Genomic DNA, 12,627 nt, shown 5'->3' on the forward strand with positions numbered 1-12,627 from the left:
TGCTGACATGCTATACTGAAGATGATGAATCCTATACATATAAAAAAATCATTGCTTGGCCATTGAGTCATAAGTGTGTTCAGCAACCAGGGGGGTTCTAGTGGAGAATTGTGGTAAATTTCCCTTTTCCATCAGGACTTAAGAAACCTTTTTTAAAGACATGGTGCCTGTACAAAGGAGTCCATCCAGGTCAGAGATGAGTCCTGTGATGGGGTCATCATGATTAGGAAACCTAAAATTGAGTCCAGGGTCGCAGGGGACCGAGTAGCCCCGGAGGTGTTCCCTACAATCTTTCTTATCCTTTCTATCCTCCTGAGAACCCTAACGTCTCTGTGTTTTAGGATCCAGAGGCTCTAAACTCTTGGGTCTTTACATGTGCTGTTTTCTCACACTACATCCTGGTGGCCTCTGCTCTGCTTGTCTCATGCTGTTAAAACTTGTGTCTCAGCTTAGAGTCACCTGTCCTGAAAGCTTTCTTTGGCCTTTCTCCTTATCCACACGACCCACAACCCTGCCTATGCTTCCACAGGCTCTGTGCCATGTCCATCTCATAACATGTACCATTATGTGCTCTAATACAATAAACTGAGTTGTCTCCCTTCCTTCATTTTTTGAGGCATTTAAGAAGAAATGGTGTGAATTATTTTTTTTTTCTTTTTGAGACAGCATCTCACTCTGTCTCCCAGGCTGGAGTGCAGTGGCATGATCTTGGCTCACTGCACCTTTCACCTTCCAGGTTCAAGCGATTCTCCTGCCTCAGCCTCCCAAGTAGCTGGGATTACAGGCACCCGCCACCATGCCCAGCGAATTTTTGTATTTTTTTGGTAGTGACAGGGTTTCACCATGTTATCCAGGCTGGTCTTGAACTCCTAACCTCAGGTGATCTGCCCGCCTTGGCCTCCCAAAGTGCTGGGATTACAGGCATGAGCCACTGCGCGTGGCCTGTGATTATTTTTTAAAGGTATGATAGACTTCACCAGTGAAGTCATTTGGTTTTATGTTTCTCTTTTTGAAAGATTTTGGGTTTTGGTTTATTCTCTTCACCTGTTATAAGTTTATTCAGAATTTTTATTTCTTTTTGAGTCAGTTTTGGTTGCTTATGTGTTCCCAGGAATTTACTCATCTCATCTAGGTTATCTCGTTTGTTGGTCTAGTGTGTTTATTGTATTTTCTCACGAGCATTTTTTTTTTAATCTCTGTAAGGTCAGTAATAGGTTTCCAACTTCATTTCTGGTTTTAGTAATTTGAGTCTTCTCCCTTTTTATCTGTCAGTCTAGATAAAGGTTTGTCAATTTTACTGATTTTTTTTTTTTCAAAAGAGAAGATGACAACTTTTATCATTATTACAAAAGCAAATTTAACTTGTCATTTGAATAATTGCATGAGCAGACTAAGGGCTTAATCCTCACACAGGCACTAAGTCAGGCACAGTAGGGAGCTACAAATCATAAGAAAAATATTTATTTCCTACCTAGAGCCCTCTTCCATGCCCTGGAATTAGGCTAAAACACTGAGCAAACCTAATCAGTTCCCTTTAATCCTCTTTTTTAAATTAAAAAACAAAATGAGATCCAGATATTAACCTGCTATCTAGTGAAAACTAGTCACTAACTCCTGGCCTGAGAGATACCCACATTTCCTTTAGAACAAACAGAATAACCTATAGGTGTGTAAATTTCTGATAGCCCAATGTGTGAGTCCTTAAAATGCAGACCTTGCAGGCTCCGACCTCTTTCACCTACTGCATGTGGAGGAAATGGAGGTGAGAACCTGGGGAGTGCAAGAGCTCCAGCTCCCACGCACACACACTCTGCCCTGTGCAGCAGGAAAGGAGCTAGCAAGGCCTTGGACTGACATCTAAAGCACTAAGCTGATGTGCCTGGCAGAGGGAAGCACGAAATATCATTCCACCTGTGCTGTCCACAAACCTGAGGTTTCCACATCATTGTAAAGGGCGCAGTGGGCTGGGCACAGTAGCTCATGACCGTAATCGCAGCACTTTGGGAGGGTGAGGCAGGCAGATCACCTGAGGTCAGGAGTTTGAGACCACCCCGGCCAACATGGTGAAACCCTGTCTCTACTAAAAATACAAAAATTAGCCAGACATGGTGGTGCATGCCTGTAATCCCAGCTACTCAGGAGGCTGAGGCAGAAGAATCGCTTGAACCCGGGAGGTGGCGGTTGCAGTGAGCCGAGATCGTGCCACTGCACTCCAGCCTGGGCAACAGGATGAGACTCCATCCCAAAATAAATAAAAAAATAAAATAAAATAAAGGGCACAGTGGCAAATGTCACAAGGCAGAACAATTAGCATCTCAAGGATCACTTAAGGAATCCTGGTGTTTTCTGCCTAATTAGACACAGTGCCAATGTGATTTTCTCTTATAGTATAACTGACATTTTCAAAGTACATACTTTTGATTTCATCGATTCTCTCTTTGGTTTTTCTATTCTCTGTTTCATTTATCTGAACCATAATCATTATTATTTTCTTTCATCTGCTGACTTTAATTTAGTTTACTCTTCTTTTTTATACTTCCTTGAGATAGAAGGATAGGTTATTGATTTGAATTCTTTCTCTTTTTTAGAGTAAATGTTTATAGTTATAAATTTCCCCATGCATTACTTTCATTGCATCCCATAAGCTTTGATATATTGTATTTTTGTTATGATTTAATCTCAAAGTATTTATTAATTTTCCTTGTAATTTCTACTTTGACCCTTTGGTTGTTTAAGAGCATGTTGTTTAATTTACACATATTTGTAAATTGTTCAGAATTGCTTCTTTTATTGATTTCTAAATTGATTTCTTTGTGGTCAGACAAGATACTAGTATGATTTCAATATTTTAAAATTGACTGAGAGTTGTTTTGTGGTATAACATACGGTCTATCATGGAGAATACTCATGTGTGCTTGGGAAGAAAGTACTTTTGCTGCTGTTGTTGGGTGGTGTTTTATCTATGTCTGTTTGATCTAGTTGCTTTACAGTGTGTTAAGGCCCTCTTTCCCTTGTTTATGTTTTGTCTGGTTCTTCTATGTATAACTAAGGGTGGCATATGGAAGTCCTCAACTATTATTATTTTACACTACAATTCTGTCAGTTTTTGCTTTAAAATTTTGGGGTCTGTTGTTAGTCATATATTTTCATAATTGTTATATCTTCTCAATAGGAGGAAAGTTTTATCATTATGCAATGTTCTTTTTTTGTCTCATAACAATGATTACCTGAATGTCTATTTTGGCTCTTTTTAATCACTCCAGCTCGGTTTTGGTTACAGTTTGCACGGAATAACTTTTTCCATCCTTTTACTTTCAACCTATTTGTAACTGGATCTAAAGTGAGTTTCTGGTATACAGTATATAGTTGGGTCATGGTTTTTAAATCAATTCTCCCAATCTCTACCTTTTAATTAAATAATTTAATCACTTTAAATTCAATGTACTTTCTGATTTAAAAAAAGTCTTAGTTCTGCCATTTACCTATTGGTTTACTATTTACCTCATTTCTTTTTTGTTATTACATTTCTGAATTACTGTGTTCTTTTGTGCTAGATATTTTCTAGTGTATCACTTTTGTTCTGTTCTCATGTCTTTTATATATAGAGGGAAATATATATATTTAGTTGTTTTCTTACTGTTTTTCTTGGGGATTATAATAACATCTCAATTTATAACAACGCAGTTCAAATGAATACCAACTTAGTTTCAATCTGTATTAAACATGTCTTTGTAATCTGATGCTCTGACATTGGGGGCCTTATTGAACATGGAGAAACTGCCCCCACCCAGGGCTAGCCACTTCCTAGGGCTAGTAAAGGACTCGCCTGCAAGCACACCGTTTATACGAAAACCAGCCAGTCCAGAGTGCACACACCCCACCACCTCCTGTATCGAGATCGTACATCCTGGGCCTCTATTTCTCTGCCCTAATCACTCTCGGGTCATGTGCCTGGCAATGTCATCGTTTTGTGAAAGTATACAAACCAGCCCATTCTAAACCTGCTTACCCTGCCTTCCCCATTCCTTCCCATAAAAACCACAAAACAGGTTCTAACCCATGTGTTCCCCTTGCCTCCTGACTGTCCCTGGTGGTGTTACTCCAGGCGTCCCTGCATGGTTGTGGCGTGCTCCGTCCTCTCAGAAACTGAGTAACGAACTATGTTTTCGGGGGCAATCATCTTCGAATTTTTTGGCCTCAACTTTCCTGAATAATGACAAAACTTACATTTCAAAACAATTGGCACAGTGAGTAGGGTTGTTTGCCCTAGATTTGCCAAACATGGAATGGAACGGAATGATAAGCTGCTGGGTCGGCTCTTGGTTTACAAACTCGTTTCAGCAGCAGGCAGAAGCCTCCTGGGAAGGTGCTGCCACCTGCTGGCACACACTTGAACTTGGTGTAACTGCTTCGTCAGGTGTTGCTATAGATTTCCATTCTAAATTAAGAACTCAAAGTTGAGTCTTCTCTGAGTTCTGCTCTCAGCTGTTACTTGCCTAGATTCCAGGAAGATGGACTCCTGGGGCTCCCATTTTCTGACTGACTAGCCAACTTGATAAAAGTCTCCTCTGAAGGGAGCAATCAATGTGTTGCTCCCCTCCAAGTGCCAAGGCGCAGACTTGATTAGTGGGCAGGGCAAAACTGGTAAGTGGTGGGGCAAACTGAGTTGCTGCTTTTCTGTGCATTTTAGCATACCCTGTTGAGTAGAGGCTGAGTGCTCTACCTTTGCAGACAAGATCTTAACGACATCCACCTTTTCCCACAAGTGCAGGAACGACATGACACTGATGTCATTCTCCTCCAAGGAGACTTTTTGGACACACTTACTAAGGACATCATAAAATGTTAGTAATTTTGGGGTTATATCGACAACATACTCCTCATTTACAAATTTTACGTAATCTTGTAATAATCTCTTGCCAGATGCCATGGTGCTGGAAAGAGGTCACTCCTTTCCAAAACCTCTTGGCTGCCTAGGGAGCCCCGTGAGATTAACTGAGTAAAAGCACTGGGAGTTCATTAATCTATAATGCGATAACATTCTAAAAAGTAAGTATACAGAAAGATTTATAAATGTATTGCAAACAATAAATATCTCAATTAAAATCATATGACTGTGCATTAATATCAGTATTTGGCAGCATGTACTTGAGTGAAAGATATTTTTTTTTTTTTTTTTTTTTTTTTTTTGAGACGGAGTCTCGCTCTGTCCCCCAGGCTGGAGTGCAGTGGCCGGATCTCAGCTCACTGCAAGCTCCACCTCCCGGGTTCACGCCATTCTCCTGCCTCAGCCTCCCGAGTAGCTGGGACTACAGGCGCCCGCCACCGCTCCCGGCTAATTTTTGTATTTTTTTAGTAGAGACGGGGTTTCACGTGTTAGCCAGGATGGTCTCGATCTCCTGACCTCGTGATCCACCCACCTCGGCCTCCCAAAGTGCTGGGATTACAGGCTTGAGCCACCGCGCCCGGCCGAAAGATATTTTTAAAAACAAAATAAATAAAATCTTATTATCAAAGATTAGCATTGACAGATGAAATTTACAATCAATTCGAATGATAGGGAATACTAATTTTGAACCCCAAATAAGTGAAATGTTACTCCCCAAAAGAATTTTATTCTTCTTAGTAGCAGACTTTTATAACAAAATTTATACTCAGAGTTTATTATATTTTGAATTTCATTAATAAAAAATTTGTGGAAATTAATTATATGTGTACCTATAAAATATTGCCAAATTTGGTAACTTACTTCAATTTTGCCTCTTTGCCTCCTGCCCTTTTACAGGAAAAGCTTGTCAGCTCCTTTTATATGATTAGCAAATATGGGAAGTTGTCCAATTTATTTGACAAAGGAGCATAAATGAAAATAATGTCAATCCTCTTTAAAACATGAAAAAAATTAAATTATATGTTAGTAAATAAAATTTAGAAGACTATTTAAAAAGTTAGAAATTATCCTAAAGATAATTAAACATTAAGCACAATGCCTTCTATTAAAATAACGTCTAAAGCCACTAACCATTCTTGTCTAACATAACAAACCAAACAAATACACAGGAGAGAAAAATCAGAGGTATAAAAATTGGAAAGGAGGAGAATGACTCATGAATTGCAGGTAATAATTATATATTTGAAAGTTCTCAAAGTCTGAAAGTCCATTGGAATGCCAAAAATAATCAAGACAGAGGTTGAATACAAAGTGAAGAATCAGAACTTTTCTGATTCTTTTCTTGTTTTGCCAAGAGCAGTGAAATAAAAAATAATAATAAAAGTAAAAATATTCAGAATTTTTAAAACTATCTAAAAATGAACTTTATGTGAAAGATGAAATAGGACTTAAAACAAATTTAAATAAATTGAAAGTTGTAACATTTTAATATTTTGCTGGGAATATATAATACGCTAAAAATGACTCTTCTCCATAAGCGAATCTGGTACTTTGCTCAATGCTCTAAAATATCTTCATAGTAGATCTGGAAACCAGTTCAAGATCTAAAACTATGAAGAAAACACCCAAGTTAAGAAAAAGTCACATTCAAGGCTGGGCGCAGTGACTCATGCCTGTAATCCCCGCACTTTGGGAGACCGAGGCAGGCGGATCATGAGGTCAGGAGTTCGAGACCAGCCTGGCCAACTTGGTGAAACCCTGTCTCTACTAAAAATATAACAATTAGCCAGGTGTGGTGGCAGGGGCCTGTAATCCCAGCTACTCAGGAGGCTAAGGCAGGAGAATTGCTTGAACCTGGGAGGCGGAGGTTGCAGTGAACCGAGATCACGCCACTGCACCCCAGCCTGGGTGACAAAGCAAGACTCCATCTTGAAAGCAAAACCAATAAAACAGACGTCCAACCTCCAGAACCCAGTGAGCCCAGATTGCACCACTGCACTCCAGCCTGGGCAACAGAGCGAGACTCTGTCTCCGAAAAAAAAAAAGAAAATTGGGCATTTGAGAAAGTGGCCCTCCCTCCTACTCTTTGAAGATTGGTGTGAAAGACAACTAATTTGTGGTCCTCCACACCTTGGGATCAGCCCTGAGTGGAGGCTCATGGCCTTCTCAGATATTTTCCAGATGTGCCCTGTCTAGCCATGTGTTGTGTACATTTTAAAAATTTTCCCTCATATCTAAGGCTGCTTTTAAATGTCTTAATTTTCCAAAGAGTCTCATTCCAGCTTCTAAAGGGCTTGGATATTCTATCATATTCCTCTGCCCATACTCTCTTGCCCTCAGGCATTCCTGGTTCTATAGTCCCCTGCAGTTTTCACCACCATGACACCACTACTGCCTTCTGCTGCTCCCACCAGCCTGAGATCCAAACTATGTCACTGTTCCTTATCTTCGTGTCAATTCAAGCAAGATGGAAACCACTAGTCTCATTTATGAGGCCTCCACTCTCATCACCTTATCTAATTCTACTTACTACTCAAATGCCCCACCTTCTAATATTGTCATATTGGAGAGTAGAATTTCAACATATGAATATGGGGGAAACAAAAACATCCAGTCTGCAACACATGGTTCATTCAAAGGAACGTAATACATCTCCAAAAACCATCCCTGAGGAAGCATATGCCTTAGATTTGCTAGAAAAAAAATATTTTAAAAAATTGTTTTAAATATGCTCAAAATGCTAATGGAAGGCATGGACAAAGAACTAAAAGAAATCAGAAAAACAATATATGAATGAAATGACAATATCAGCAAAGAGATAGAAATTGTTATAAAGAATCAAATAGAAATGCCAGAGCTGAAAAATACATTAACTGAATTGAAAAATTCACTGGAGGGAGTCAGCTGCTGATTCAGGAGGACAAAGAGAAAAATCAACAATCAGGGAGATAGGTAATTTGAAGTTATTCAGTCTGAGGAGTAAAAAGAAAGAAAATTGACCAGTGCCTAAGGGACTTATGGGACACTGTCAAGCTGACTATTTGAAGTATAATAGCCAGAAACTCCCCAAATTTGAGGAAAGACACGAATCTACAAATCTGAGAATCAAAATGTCAAAATAAAGACAATCCTGAAAGCACGAGGGAAGTAATTTATCACATAAAAGGGATCCACAACAAGACTATCATCAGCTATCTCAGCAGAAACCTTGCAGGCCAGAAGACATTGAGACATTATATTTAAAATGCTGAAGGCTGGGCACAGGCTCATGCCTGTAATCCCAGCACTTTGGGAGGCCAAGGCGGGCAGATCATGAGGTCAGGAGATCGAGACCATCCTGGCTAACACGGTGAAACCCTGTCTCTACTAAAAATACAAAAAATTCACCGGGCGTGGTGACGAGTGCCTGTAGTCCCAGCTGCTCAGGAGACTGAAGCAGGAGAATGGCGTGAACCCAGGAGGCAGAGTTTGCAGTGAGCCGAGATTCCGCCACTGCACTCCAGCCTGGGCAACAGAGCAAGACTCCATCTCAAAAACAAACCAAACCAAAAAAAAAAAAAACACTGAAATTTCAAATAAACTTTCAACCAAGAATTCTGTATCTGGAAAAACTGTTCTTTACAATAAGGGATAAATTAAGTAATTCTCAGACAGATGAAAGCTGATAGGATTCATTAGCACTAGATTTAACCTGTAAAAAATTCTGTAGTCTTTTGAGTTGAAATGAAAGTTCTCTAGACAGTAACTTGAAGGATAGTTTTTCTGGACATAGAGATCCATTCATGTTCTGCATAATGACATTTTGGCAAACAATGGACCACATATACAACAGTGGTCCCACAAGGTTATAATTGCACTGAAACAGAAATGAATAGCTGAAGAAGAGGCAAAAGAAAGAAGTACCGAAGAAGAAAAAGAACTCCCCACAAAATCCACAGTTAAAGGTTTAGTAGAAGCTATGGCAGACCTCAAAAAGCTGTATAAAAATTTTGAAATATTGGATCCCAAAACTGAAAGATTTTGATTAATAGGGAGGAATGTTCATGATGCACCACCTGCTTACAAGCAAATCTATGGCGAAACAAACAAGCAAGCAAACCATCATGGACATATTTTTGAAAAGAGTGACACCTCCTCAAGAATGTCAGGTAGATCCTTCAGGAGGTACTTCAGAAGAAGGCATAGTTACCATAAGAGGTGGTGACTCCATGCATGTTATTGCCCACGAAGAACTTTCAGTGGAATAAGATGTGGAAGTGGAAGAAAGTGATATTGATGATCATGACCCTGTGTAGGTCTAGGCCAAGGTGTGTGTTTGTACCTTAGTTTCTAACAAAAGTGTTTAAAAATAGAAAAAATCTTAGAGAATAAGGATATGAGAAATATTTTTGTACAGCTGTACAATGAGTTCATGTTGAATCTAAATGTTATTACAAAAAGTTCAGAAAGTTAAAAAAATGAAGTTTATTAAGTTAAAAAAGCACTATGAGCTAAAGTTAATTTATTATTAAAGAAGGAAAAATTTTTAAATAAATTTAGTGTTGCCTATGTGTGCAGTGTTTATAAAAAGTACAGTAGTATACAGTAATGTCTTAGGCCTTCACATTCATTCACTATCACTGGTGAGCCACTCACAGCAACTTCTAGTCCCATAAGCTTCATTCATCGTAAGTGCCCTATATAAGTGTACCATTTTTTATCTTTTGCATTGTATTTTTTACTGTACCTATTCTATGTTCAGATACACAAATACTTATCATTGTGTTATAATTGCCTACAGCATTCAGTACAGTAACATGCAGTACACGTTTGTAACCTAGAAGCAATAGACTATACCATATAGCCTAGGTGTGTAGTAGAATATCCATCTGGATTTGTGTAAGTAAACTCTATGACCTTCTCCTGGCAATGAAATCACCTAATAACACATTTCTCAGAACCCTTCCCAATCATTAAGCAATGCATGACAGTACTGGTTGTTTGATTATAATGTGTCTTAGTGTGGGTCTCTCTTTGGGTTTGTGTATTTAGAGTTTGTTGAGTTTCTTCGATTTGTAGAACAACGTATTTTCTCAAGTTTAGGAAGTTTTAAGACATTATTTCTCAATGTACTACTCTCTTTGTCTCTTTCTCTCTTCTTCTTTTGGGATTACAATAATGCATATATTGGTCTGCTTGATGATTTTTGACAAGTTTCTAAGCCTCAGTTCACTTTTCTTTATTCTTTTGCTCCCCAGACTCATTGATTTAAAATGACCTATCTTCAAGTTTGTTGATCTTCTGCCTGTTTCAATTTTCTTTTGATCCTCCCCAGTGAAGTTTTCAATTTAGACATTTTTTTCAGCTCCAATTTTTGTTTGGATATTTTAATATTTTCTTTCTTCTTTTTAATATTGTTGTTTTGTTTATGTATACTTTTCTCAATTTCTTTTAGTTTTTTGTTTGTGTTTTCCTTTTCCTCTTCGAGCACGTTTAATACAGATGTTTCAAAGTCCTTCTATTAAGCCCAATGTCTGTGTTTCTTCAGGGAAAGCTTCTAGAGACTTATTTTCTTCCCTTGAATGGGCCATGTTTTCATGGTTTTTTGTATGCCCTGTTATTTAAAAAAATGGACTTTTAAGAAAACAGCCACTTTGGTCTTTGCAGACTGACAGGAAAGATATTTATTAATTAGCAGGGAATGTTTTGATCCTTAGTATAAACCTGGGTTGAAGACTTAAGGTTTCTTCAAATCTATTCTGGGTGTGTGTCTTCCTTGGGTTTGTATATGTGCTTTTTTTCTATTCTTCTATATACACAGCTGCTTTTAATGTTTTCATTTCCCAAAAAGTCTCCCTCAGCTTTTTCCTGGGCATTTAAATGTTCTATTATATTCTTTCACCCACAATCTCTTTCCCTAGATGTCCATAGGTCTAAAGTCACCTTGCTGCTATCATGAAAAGTGACCGCCACTACCTTCTTTGGCTGTTTTCAGCCTTAGTTCCTAGACATGCTGCCTTCCAGCATAAAAATATGAACAGAGTAAGGCCTGCTGTGCTCTCTCCAGGTGAGGGAAGGAAATGAAAACTGGGCTGCTTCTCCCATTGTCATCATGTTGAGGAGAGAATAGCAAGAACAAATGAAAACACCACAGATATTTTTGCCATTTGAATGTAGTTTTTTCTTGAGTGAGTGTTCACTTGATTGCTATGTGTCTTTGTTTTCCAGAGCTCTTATATAATTATTTTAGCTAGTCTCTAGTTGCTGTTGATGTTTTAATGTTTTCATGGGTGAATGAGGGTGTGGAGCTTCCTAGTCTGCTATCTGGCTAATGTCAGTTCCTAGACCATTTACATGCATTTAAAAAAATATGCTTTCATTTTTAGAGCAGTTTTAGGTTCACAGCAAAAATTAAATAGCATGTACAGAGAATTTTCATTTACCCTCTGTCCCTAGACAAGCATAGCCTCCCCACTTCCAACATCCCAGAGTTGTACATTTGTTACAATCAATAAACCTATGTTGACACATCATTATCACCCGAAGTCCATGGTTTCTATTACAGTTCACTCTTGGTGAACTGTACATTCTGTGTCATTGTAGAATGCCACTGTACATTCTATGGATCTCGACTAATGTGTATCTACTATTATAGTATCATACAGTGCAGTTTTCCTTTCCCAAAACTCCCCTTTGCTTCCTTTGCTTCACCTATCCATCCCTCTCTTCTTGACTCTTAACTGTCTCAATAGTTTTGGCATTTCATACATCATACAGTATGTAGTCTTTTCAGATTGGCTTCTTTGAATTAATAATATGCATTTAAGTTTCCTCCATGTCGTCTCGTGGCTTGATTGTTCATTTGTTTTTAGTACTAAATAATAAATATTTCATTGTCTGAATCCACCACAGTTCCTTTATTCCTTCACCTATGGAAGGACGTCATGTTTCCAAGTTTTGGCAATCATGAATAAAGCTGTTATAAACATTCCTGGGTAGGTTTTTGTGTGGATGCAAATTTTTAACTTTTTGGGGTTAATACAAAAGAACACAATCATTGGGGTCATACGATAAAATTATGTTTTGTTTTGTAAGACACCACCAAATTTTCTTCCAAAGCATTCATACCATTTTCCATGCCCACCAGCAATGAATGAGAGTTCCTGTTGCTCCACGTCTTCACCAGCATTTGCTGTTATCATTGTTCTGTATTTTGGTCATTCTAATAGGTGTGTAGTGGAATCTCATTTCTGTTTTAATTTAAATTTTCCTGGTGACATATGATATGGAGCATCTTTGCCATCTCTATATCTTCTTTGGTGAGGTTCCTGTTGAGGTCTTTAGTCCATTTTTAAATCAGGTTGTATCCTTTTTTTTTTTTTCTTTTTTTTTTTAAATTTATTTATTATTATTATACTTTAAGTTGTAGGGTACATGTGCATAACGTGCAGGTTTGTTACATATGTATACTTGTGCCATGTTGGTGTGCTGCACCCATCAACTCGTCATTTACATCAGGTATAACTCCCAATGCAATCCCTCCCCCCTACCCCCTCCCCATGATAGGCCCCGGTGTGTGATGTTCCCCTTCCTGAGTCCAAGTAATCTCATTGTTTAGTTCCCACCTATGAGTGAGAACATGCGGTGTTTGGTTTTCTGTTCTTGTGATAGTTTGCTAAGAATGATGGTTTCCAGCTGCATCCATGTCCCTACAAAGGACACAAACTCATCCTTTTTGATGGCTGCATAGTATTCCATGG

General features: G+C 38.5%; 2 protein-coding genes across 3 annotated transcripts in view; one reads left to right on the forward strand and one right to left on the reverse strand.

The window, feature by feature from the left end:
• The window catches only part of ACRV1 (acrosomal vesicle protein 1), a 64,542-nt gene that overhangs the window by 29,404 nt on the left and 22,511 nt on the right, over positions 1–12,627 (reverse strand). The gene's annotated exons all lie outside the window — the stretch shown is intronic.
• HYLS1 (HYLS1 centriolar and ciliogenesis associated) overlaps positions 1,773–12,627 on the forward strand; it is a 208,526-nt gene continuing 197,671 nt past the window's right edge. Inside the window, exon 1 of the mRNA XM_001112002.5 lies at positions 1,773–1,776. The gene's annotated coding sequence lies outside the window, so the exon portion shown is untranslated. The remainder of the gene's footprint in view (positions 1,777–12,627) is intronic.

The sequence above is a fragment of the Macaca mulatta genome, chromosome 14 (genome assembly GCF_049350105.2).
Source record: "Macaca mulatta isolate MMU2019108-1 chromosome 14, T2T-MMU8v2.0, whole genome shotgun sequence".
NCBI classification, from domain to species: Eukaryota; Metazoa; Chordata; class Mammalia; order Primates; family Cercopithecidae; genus Macaca; species Macaca mulatta.